Source organism: Lepisma saccharinum, chromosome 24 (genome assembly GCF_977018435.1).
Source record: "Lepisma saccharinum chromosome 24, izLepSacc3.1, whole genome shotgun sequence".
In the NCBI taxonomy this organism is placed as follows: Eukaryota; Metazoa; Arthropoda; class Insecta; order Zygentoma; family Lepismatidae; genus Lepisma; species Lepisma saccharinum.
Window position 1 is genome coordinate 36,598,948 of NC_139252.1, and position 10,888 is coordinate 36,609,835.

At 38.4% G+C, this 10,888-nt stretch overlaps 1 long non-coding RNA gene across 1 annotated transcript; it reads right to left on the reverse strand.

The window, feature by feature from the left end:
- Positions 1-427: 427 nt before the first annotated feature.
- LOC145978272 (uncharacterized) lies at positions 428-9,375 on the reverse strand. The gene is made up of 3 exons (XR_014440668.1): positions 9,266-9,375; positions 2,083-2,191; positions 428-615 (listed from the first exon to the last, which is right to left on the reverse strand). It is a non-coding gene; the product is annotated as an uncharacterized LOC145978272 (long non-coding RNA).
- Between the last annotated feature and the right edge of the window lie 1,513 nt (positions 9,376-10,888).

Sequence of the window (10,888 nt, forward strand, 5' to 3'; positions counted from 1 at the left end):
TGTGTCCCATCAGTTTAATCTAATCACTCATTCTCACGATTTGCCAAAAGTGGGAGAAAATAAATATTGCTCCTTAGCATCTGAACTTGTCTTGTATCGCACAACCTCAGACACCTTGGTCAAGCGCCGTATTTCGTCTTCTGACGTCACGCTAAATGCTTTCATTGTTAGGCTAAATGTAGTGTATTTATGCGGAGATATTTAAACCTAACAATCCTAACCTAACCACGAAAGAATTCAGCTTAAATCATAAGATGAAATACGCGCTTGGGCAAGAAGGTGTTTGAGTCTGGTGCGATGAGTCATACCTTTGGAATTTGCCATAACTTAACATAACCAAGTGCTAGCACGTTCGCGGACAAATAAAATGTTGAGAGAGCGGTTACCATGGTATTACGAACAATCTTGCCTAAAGAACAAACTAAAATATCAATACCACATTTTATTTTAAGTAATACATGGTATCCACATAAGGTCGATAGAATTAGAACTATTTTCACGGGGATCTTCAGCCCCTCATACAACGGGTCTTTCCATTAATTATTGCGCAATCAGCGTACCCGCTCATCAAACACCGTGTTAGGTCTGAGGTAGAACACAGCTTATTCTTTTGAGCTGCAACGAAAAAGAATATGAAACATAGGACCTATTACATTTAACATCTCGACAATATTTCAAACTAAGGACATTTTTGTGCAAATAGTTTAGTCGAAACGATAACTATAGGAAGTAGGCAAGGAAACAGGAAACTAACTACAGAATTTGTTCACAATCGTACACTTTGTCAGGTAAAACTAATCGGAATTTGGCACACACCAGGAACAGTGTTGACAACTACTATCTTTTGGAGCCAGACCTGGTTCGTCTTGCGCACTCCTATAGCTTGTAAAATTAGGAAGTGAACAGATGAACGTTGTAGCTTCACAAGGGAAAATCAGTTCTAAATATAAACATTTCATTCTTATTTATTTAATTTTCGCCAATTATTTCCGTAAATCCTTAGCAAATGTAGGGAAACTGAGTTATGTAAATTGAGGGATGAGAAATGGGGATTGGTTTCCTCTCTTGAAACTTCAGTTGGAGTTAGTCCACTTTGTATGAAGTGGGATCCAAACCACCATGTGATTCTACGGGATATGTAACTCGGGACTAGCTTTTAATGTGACGTTACCACTAGGCCATCTGCAAGTTCCTGGAATATACGAATTTTTACATAAAAACCCTCAAGAGACAAGAGGGGGTATTACCCCTCACTCACCTTTGAAATATCACCCCGCTTGAATCAGAACTTGATAAACATCCAGCTTTGCTTTCAGTGCTTCTTCGGGCGTTCGCTCTTTAAAGGTTCTGTGTTCAAATCCAGGCGCTCTAGTTTCTTGTATCTTGTGACTTTTGAATTTTTAGTTATTTCTAATAAGCTGATTTGGCAACACTGACTGTATATTATAACAGGAATACTGATTAGAATGTTATCAAGAAGGCACTTTTTGAAAGCGTACGTGGCCTTCTTTGAGAGCGCTACTTGGGTGTTAGCCTGGAGTGATTGAGCACAGAAATCTCACAATATGCTTAGTCTCTGGATCTGAACCAGTAATCCCCAAAATTGGAGTCTTTATCATTGAACAACTCTCCTAAACTTGCTGGGCACTTAACTTGCTACTCATACAAGAAGTCAACTTGACAAACAGAAACACAGCAGTAATTAGTTCGTGGCGAATAGGATCCAAGCTTATTAAGTATGAGTATGAGGTGCTGGAATCTTGAACCACGCGCTACCGAACACTGTGAATGAAGAAAAAGCAGATGGCACTAAAGGAACATCTAATTATTTCAGTACAAATTTATTTGATTTGCTCTTGTACTAGAGGAACATGAAACGAGAAAATCTTAATTGAACTTCTGAATTCTCATCTGTGAATAATTTTCAGATATTTTATCAGTTGCACAATGCCTCATATTCTATTTTCCATACTTTACGATGTCAAAAATGAATAATTTTAATTTAGAAGAAATTTAACCAAATCTTAACAACAGATTTTACCAAAGTGTATGGCATTTGTTTTTTGTATGTTATTTACTTACTTGAGTTTTGGCTCGACAATAACACGCACAACGTCAGAAGGAAAATAATGTTCCAAAAGGATACCATCTTGCGTTCGGCAGTTGTTTCGTACAGAATATATTTATGGAACTGAAATAAATTAAATAATTTTATAAACTGTGCTCCATTAGTGTCACATAGAACTAGAAATATACAAATAAACATTCGTCTTGTAATCAAGGGATCCCGGGACCGATACCCGGTTGGTTATTGGTTGGAATTCCACTTTAAACTGTAGGTCTAGTCCCGATTAACCTTTTTGTGTATAATATTAGATTTCAGAAAGCACGTTAAAATATACACAATTTGGAACCGGAATTTATAAGTTAGTCTATTTCACCCAAAATGTTATTTTCAGTTGATGATGTCAGCCATTCAGCCAATAATGAAAAGATCAAGCGATTGTTTCTGGGTAGAGCACTTAACATTAACTAAGCAATGCGATTAAGTTAGTGTGCAGCCTATCAAGTTGCTAGTGCATACCAATCTTTACTTTACTCAAGCATTCCTTGTATATGATAGATTGGAATGTAGCATTATGCGGTTTTGTTAACAAACGTCTGATCAATTTATATAATTTATATATATTTATACCGGTATTTGATTCATCTTTCTGACTACTGACTTTTGTTATTTATAGATCCTGTTGGAGCCCACAAATAAAGCAGTTAGAATTATTTTACATTGAGCGAGTTTTTGACCTTTCATCCCGCACAGTATTATCTTCAGGCCACGTCATTTTTAATTATTCACTATAGCACTGAACCGACCTCCCCGCTCACGATTTTATCTTCATAGCTATGATACTTTGAGATGCGATATTTCTTACCTTCACGAAGGCAGACTGATTGTGTGATCTAATATGTGTTAGACTAGAGCTTGGTGGAATCTTTTAGTTCACATAACTTTTTATGTGTAAGGGTTACTAAGTTAATAAAGAGGGGGTCGATGAAGAGTGATATGAAAGGAGACTCCGAAATTCAAACCCAGGGCACAGCGAAGCACTTTGTGATAACCACTCCGCCACGGAAAGAACCGGAAGAAATGCCAGGGTGGGGTAATCGAAAGGAAGAAACATTTACTAACAGCAAAATGGATAGAAATACAGGATGAGAGATTTTAGTTTTAAGTCAACTTCATGCACAGTGCAATTGCAAGGTCCGAAGTTATTCGTTACTGGACATGCAAACCACTTTATGCGTCCACCGGATATCGAACCCAGGACCCCTGATTACAGGTTACCATTAGGAAGGTTGCGATAGAAATAGGAAAATGTAGAAGAGGCGAGATAGGAGAGAACAAGAAATGCGAAAGATAGATAAATGCACAAACTAACTAATGTATGCGTGAAGACTCGCAACACAATAGAAAAGAGCACATTAGTATCGACAACAAAACATGAACAGCCGAAAAAAAAGCACTACTGAAAAACAAAAATCTAATTCATATTGGGAGGCACACAAATACCCCCACCAGACTCTTCCCTTAAACTTCGGGTCTTCTTTATTGTACACCCAACGGCAAAAGAAATAGTAAGCAAATTGTCCATCACCATTTTCATTGTCAGTTTTCCACAATGTGATGATCATGAATTGAAGTAAAAATGTCATTAGGCAGAGGACAACATCTGCTATGTATCAACAGAAATTCATTCCTTAAAACACAGGGTGTGGAATAAAGAGTAATGAAAATAGTGGACAATTTGCCTACTGTTATCTTTGTCGGTGACTGTACAACGTTGGTGTTTTGACGTCAGACGTGGAATGCCTACGTTGTTAGGTTAGATCTGCTAGGTTTGGTTCCCTTAGCATAAATACACAGCAAATGTATTATTTATGCTAAGAGAGCTAAACCTAACAAGCCTAACCTAACAACTTAGGCATTTAGCGTATCAATGAAAGCATTCCGCACGGAAGGTTGGTATCGCGTTGTGCGATAAGGGAGACCCTTCAACTTCGACATGGACGCTTCACGTTTAGTTTCTGTTCAGTCTACGGCACCCTCCATCGACTACAGAGCCCTCTACAGCCCTGTAGCCACGATCCAGGACACGACGGACTCTGCCATTTAGCTGAGCTTTGCTGTGCAATGGGGAAAGTGGTCTCCTGCATCTGATAGTGTATTGGTCCCTGTCTTTAGTAGAATTTGTCTTTGAAATTGACTGCAGAATTCTTGAAATTGGTGTCCGAAGTTTAGCAACATTTAGATTTGATATATGCTAGTATAGCTGATAATATTGCATACACATTACAAATGAAAACTTTTTTTCTCTAATCTGAAGGTTTCAGAGTTTAGTAGAGTATGCTTACTTTCGGAATACTCAAATTGGATTTTGTTCCAAAATGTGACTTCCATAGGAAAATTGTTTGCCAGACGTCGTGAATTCTACAATGTTTTCTGTCCTATAAAAGTTCATTAGTATCGTTTTAATGTAATATAATGACTCTCGTAAATATTTGGACAGGTAAGAGATGTTCCTTTAAAGGCTTGTTACACAATCTTTAAGTGAAGACTCATTGAAAGCAAGTCAATATAATACAATGTGCAAGTATTGCGAGAAAATGTAATTTAGAACGAAAATAAAATTTGTCTTGATATCTCTCCTACGTTAATATTAGGGCACGACGAGCAAAATGAGACATAGCTAATACACTGCAAATAGAAAAAAAGTTGACTTCGTGACATACTCGTTAACGACTTGCTACAATAGTATCTGTATAAGATTAGTGTTTATAGTGAAATCGCACCAAATATTTACCCATTCGCCCAGCAGTTGTCTTGTGAATCAGCTTTCGATTTAATTGTAGTTTTTATCTCCCTTCTATCCAGATCTTATAAATGTTTAACAAGGTTGAGATTAGAAGAACAGGGCGCAGTTTTCAGATCCTTTCGAATGGAGCAGGCACTAGCTCGTCAAAATCAGATTGTGCTTGGGATAATTATTTTGGTAGAATTGAATTATTCTGAAACTTTTTTTCGGCATTCCTGTGAAAGTTATCCTTTAAAACCGCCAGACAATGTCCCATATTCATAACGTTTAATGTAAAATCAATTTCACCCACTCTAGTTTTCAGTATGAATCATTGACTTTTACAATATTTTTAACTTTCCTCATATCCCCTTTGGTTCTGATCTGGAAATCTTTGGAAGTTGTCACACTGAAGAAGCGACACGCCTCGCTTCAGGATTTCACCAATCGAACACAGTCTTGTGCGGTCAGGCATGTCGCTACGCTGTGAAACGTTGCTATTGATTGGCTCGTTCCCAAGCGACATGTCTCTTGTCGCTCAGGTGTGAAATCTCCTTTAAACACACTCTTCGTGCCTCCCGATGGTTTTGGTTACGTCGTCGACTTGTAATCAAAAGGCCCCAGGTTCGGTAGCTGGCGGAGGCACATTAAACTGTGTTTAACTTTGCACTTGAAACTGTCCAGTCACGATTAGCCTATCAGCGTAAAGTTTACTTGAAATAAAAGGCCATACTTACTCTGCTAAAATCACTTCCGCTTGTCCTTGTCCAGGTGATTTTTCATGAATTGCAGCATTTCATTTTTTTTAAAGGGTGGGAAATGTTTGAGACTAACACCCCAAGATAGCTTTTCAGTTTCTATTTTTTATCGTGCTAGGACTTAATATTCGCTCAAAGTTGTAGCTACTATTGCTTTCGGAGTTTTTTTTGTCCCTGCCCGTTAATCGTTTGCCTATTTACCTTGGCACGATATGCATCCTATTTTATCTTTTTATAATGTTTTATACAGAAGGTTGTTTCACGTTGATGGTAACGATTTCGATCACCAGGAAACAGCACGTAGGCACAGCACAGAGCAGCCAGAGCAAGTAGGACGAAAGTACTGTGTGTTGACTTTCAAAGACGATGGTTGGTGTGTGAGTTAGTGTTTATATGGCACCGAAAATTCCAGTCTTTTGGGAGGGGTACATCTGTGCCCTTTCCGACGTTGGTGATAGTTATAGCCAGATAATTAAACAGTGCCACATGAAAACATTCCATGTGTCAAAGAAGGGCATCAATGCAGTGTTGAACCGCCATAAAGCTTGCACCGTACCTGTTGCTGGAACCAGTCAAAGTGGGCCTCGGACATATCGGAAGTCCAAGCGTTCCTCTGATGTTGTGCGGAAAGTGAGATCCTTGGTGCGATGTGAAAACCCTGCAACGCAAAGAGTGATTGCACAGGCAGTGCAATGTTTCCCTGCAACTGTGAATCACATCATAGCCCAAGATTTACAACTTGTGCGAAAGCACAAGGCTCAAGTTCATAAGTTGCGTGCCTCACATGTCCAGGAGAGGAAGACCAACAGTCGGAAGCTCTACGAACGCCATCTAGCAGGGGACCGCTGGAAGTATGTGGTGTCCCTGGATGAAGCATGGGTGTATCTGTCGGGTTGTGATAAAAAAAAGGGCCATCTCTATCGTCCACGTGATGCAAGAGGTCGATCTGAGTGGGTACGTGAATGTGCTGAAAGTTTTCCACGCGGGTTTATGGTTGTTGGTGGTTACTGCAATAACGGCAGTTCGCTTCAAAGCTGCTGGTACCTAAAAGCAAAACTTCACCTTAACATGTCACATATGTAGTAAAAAAAATTGGGGGGGGGGGAACCCCTGGAAAGATCCCGCCTCCAGGCTAGGATTACAGTTTGTTCTGGGAAATATTTTGAAATATACTATATATTCTATCGTTTTTATTTATAAATACGTGTATTCACATATTTCTATAAATATTGGTAAACAGATAGTTAATCTGCATATTACATGATTAATAGTTAATATTTGTGCGTACATATTATCAGCCCAAAAACATATCTCTAATTGATTTACCCAATGCAGATGTTTTAATGTGACATTTATTTACCCTGTTTGATTATTATTATAATTAACACTACCACCAAAGAGAGAAAAAATTATGACTGTCCCCAAACTGTTAAAGGTTAGCATGGCGTGGAGTGTTCTGTTGGTCACCAGCAAAGCACGAATGTTACTTACCGGGGATCGCGACGGTAAGTCTCCATTTTTGTTATTCCGTCGGTTTTCGTTGAAAATATTTCCTGTCAGCTTGTCACTCCTGGGATGTCAGGAAGGACTGGGTGAAGACACCCAGAGATTCATCAGGAATGGGTGCAGGAAATGTTTCAGAGAAGCGTGTTTGGGCTTGGTCCTAAATTACTAGAGTTGACGAGCTGTATCTTTGCGGGTGGCCTTGGCTACTCCGCGCAGAGTGTGAGAGAGATACGTTTATGTAGTTGCCACCTACTCGCCCTTTGGGTGGTCGACAGCAAGGATAATGACGCGCAGCCGGTAGCTCCTCCCCCTTGCTACTGCGCAACCGGGCTTGGGCAGGGTTCACCCGTAAAGATACAGCTCGTCAACTCTAGTAAGATACAATGAAGTCCCAAACTACATTCTTGAGACAACAAGCTTACAATTATTCTCTGTATAGGTATTCATTATTCCTCTTGCCAGGTTCTCCTGCTGATCTTGTTCTTCGCCTCTCAGTAATATCTTGTCTGCCTTCAATTACGGCGTATGATCTACTTCTACACTCACCGGCAGGAGGCTCTCTCTCCAGTCGTTACTCATTGCGTACCTGATGTTCGCCGACGTCTGGTTTCGTTCCATTAGTCTCTGTGATCTTCTGATTTGTTGTTGCTGTTTTTTTTGTCCCTGCCCGTTAATCGTTTGCCTATTTACCTTGGCACGATATGCATCCTATTTTATCTTTTTATAATGTTTTATACTGTAGTCCCCACGGTACTTACACATTTAACATTTGTGTAATTTGTCTGTACCAGGGTCCTTTTCCATAAATATAAACGGCTGCAGTTTCTCAAAGGTTGTGTTTATGCCCAATTTCTCTCATACTTCAGCCCGAAACAGTGCAGCAACCCGCAACAGCTATAAATGGCCATAGAATTATATGGACTGTTCTTACCCCGCATCCTAACTGGCCGGTGTGCAGCTGCGGAACAGAAACCATAGGTATTCATGGGGTATTCAAATATTGAAATGACCTCTTTCTTTGTATAACACCCGAACATAAAAATGTTCAATAAAACTAAGTATTTTGAGATTTGACAATTGAACAGCGAATATAACTTTTTATTAACTGCCACATATCTCGTAGTTTACCTCTTTCATTTGTATGTAGTTCGTTAATTCAAAATGTTGTGAAGAAATGCAAAATATGTCCTAATATTACTGATTCACTGGCTATATGGTACTTTAGTACTATCTCGTTTGTCAAAGTTAAATTTTAACCTAACCTAATAGTGTTCCTATTATGTCCATAAGTCTCTCTTTTGCTTTCACATAAAACAGACTCTATGAAATGAGGTAATCCGTATAATACTAAAGTACCTGCTATTTTTACTGGAATGTCTGTTGCTTGTTAGTGTAAAACTGTGGATTTTTCTCTCGTTCAATGTATCATATTGGCAACCCTAGTGAAAATCTTATACCTTGGTGTTTCACGAAATGGAGTTGAATAAAAAAAAAAAAAACAATCACATGAAATGACTAATAGTGCGAAACCTAACTGTACAAACCCAACAACAGATATCTGGCAGTCGACTGAGCTCCGGGCCTCCCTGCACCGTTTATATACTGTTTAATGGCAGCACAGAGGCGGGTGGAGAAGATCGGAACTAAGCTGGCTGAGCCAGCGTTCCAAACTCACCTCCAGAAATGAAATCACAATTTCGGCACTGAGTGGGTACCCTCCCCCCCCCCGCCCCCAAAGCAAAAAGCTTAAATCGCACAGTGATCACCAGTTGCGTGAAACAGTAGACAAATCTACCTGCCTGCAAGAAAAAAAAAATCGTGTCCATTAGACTCGGCGAAGCCTAGAGCCGATCCATGAAAGGGCATTCCTGGAAATATTTCCATGCGAGAATCCAGGGAATAGAAAAACATTGCCAGTCAGTCTCCCTCGACTGGATCACTGTTGCATATTGCCTCGAAATTTTGACAGGGTACAATCACAAATATTTATAATTTCAATCTTCAAAATAAAAGTATGAAGATAGGTTTGAAGACTACAGTATTGTTTGTGTACGGACAGTCATAAACTTCTTTAACTTTACTTTAGTCCGAATGCAGTGTGATTAAATTCTTGGTTCTAAAAAGTCAATTGAAATAAATTTCACAACTAACCTAGTTCGAAAATAGCTGCTTCTTATGGTCGAATAGTTGACGTTCTCTCACTGACAATTTCTACCTCACACTTTCTCTCGAGATGTGTGTTTCAAGCAACTCACCTTCAAAATGTGGAACGTATAACAAAAACTTCACATAATCTCAGTATTCAATCGTATAAATAATCATGCATTAATTGTCTAGAGATTAGCGTGTCTAGGAGTGAAGAGCATTAACAATTAAAAATGGTTTGGCTTAGTTAATCATAACTAGTCTTGTTAGAAAATACTATCTAAAAATTATTCATACGATACGATAAAAGGAATTTGTTCCTAACATAGTGCAATTCTATTGTAGTAAGAAGCATTTATATTCATAAAATCAGATTGCTGAATTTATACAAGTTGGTTCGTGAGTTTTATTAATTAACCAATGCAATCATGTGACGCCACGGGAAGTTAATTTTTAATATTATAGTTGACGATTTGGATTGTTTTGTTTTTATCTGTTACAGTGACGTCGTTAAGTCCTAGGTACGAGGCATTGCTCCTCCCCATAATTTTCCATGTCTTACAGGAAATTTTACTTTAATATTAATTTAATATATTTATATATATATATTTATATATACTTTAATATTAATTTAATATATGGGAATTTCGCAGGATTAGTGATGCTAAAATCTGTGGCCCCTGAGATCAAGGAACTGTTCCATGATGAAAAATTCAATGACTAACTTAATGAGATCAAAAAGAAAGCATGTCTGTCATTTTCAAGAATATACAGAGATTTTTGGGGACAACTTCTGCGATGTTGTATCCGACCTATTAACTGCATTTCAGGCATTGGGGTGCAATACGAGCCTTAAAATGCACTTCTTGGACTCGCACATAGATTTCTTCCCCCCAAACCTTGGAGCTGTCAGTGACGAGCATGGCGAGACATTTCATCAGGCTATTGCGGAAATGGAGAAAAGTTACCAGGGAAAATGGAGCCCCTCAATGTTAGTTGATTATACCTGGACTTTGAAGAGGGATGTTCCTGATGCCAAATACAGGCGAAAATCATACACCACAACATTTTTAGGTGGAAGCTTGAAACATAATTTTATTGCAACAGCACCTTCTAGCATGCATAAATTATATAAACCGTAGAACAAATTTGTTTCCTCTGTCTCATCAAGACTGTGGGTGACAGGAAAAAACTACAAACAGATCTGAAATCAGCGCTGGAAATACTATTAGATTCACCTATTGGACTTATTGAGACAAAAAAGTTGGTTTTTTGTTGGCCAGTGTTATTAGACGAAATATATTTATTTCCTTGCAGTGTATAATGTGCAGTGAAAATTTAATCTTAACACGCGAAAGTGATTGATTTTACAAGCAGTCACTTTCCCAAGATGTGGTGTTATAGAGCAATTAATATCACACCTATATTACGAGCTTTTTCTTCAAAGAATTATACATAGCGGGTTCAAATCCAAAGCTCTGTTTCTACTCAACTTACGATAGGTATGCTACATAAGATTAGTTGTCTAAATATTATTAACCATATTATTGATTAGAATACTATTTATATTAGGGGGTGGATTTCTAAAAATACTAATATGCATTAAAGCTTAAAATATATGCAATAGAT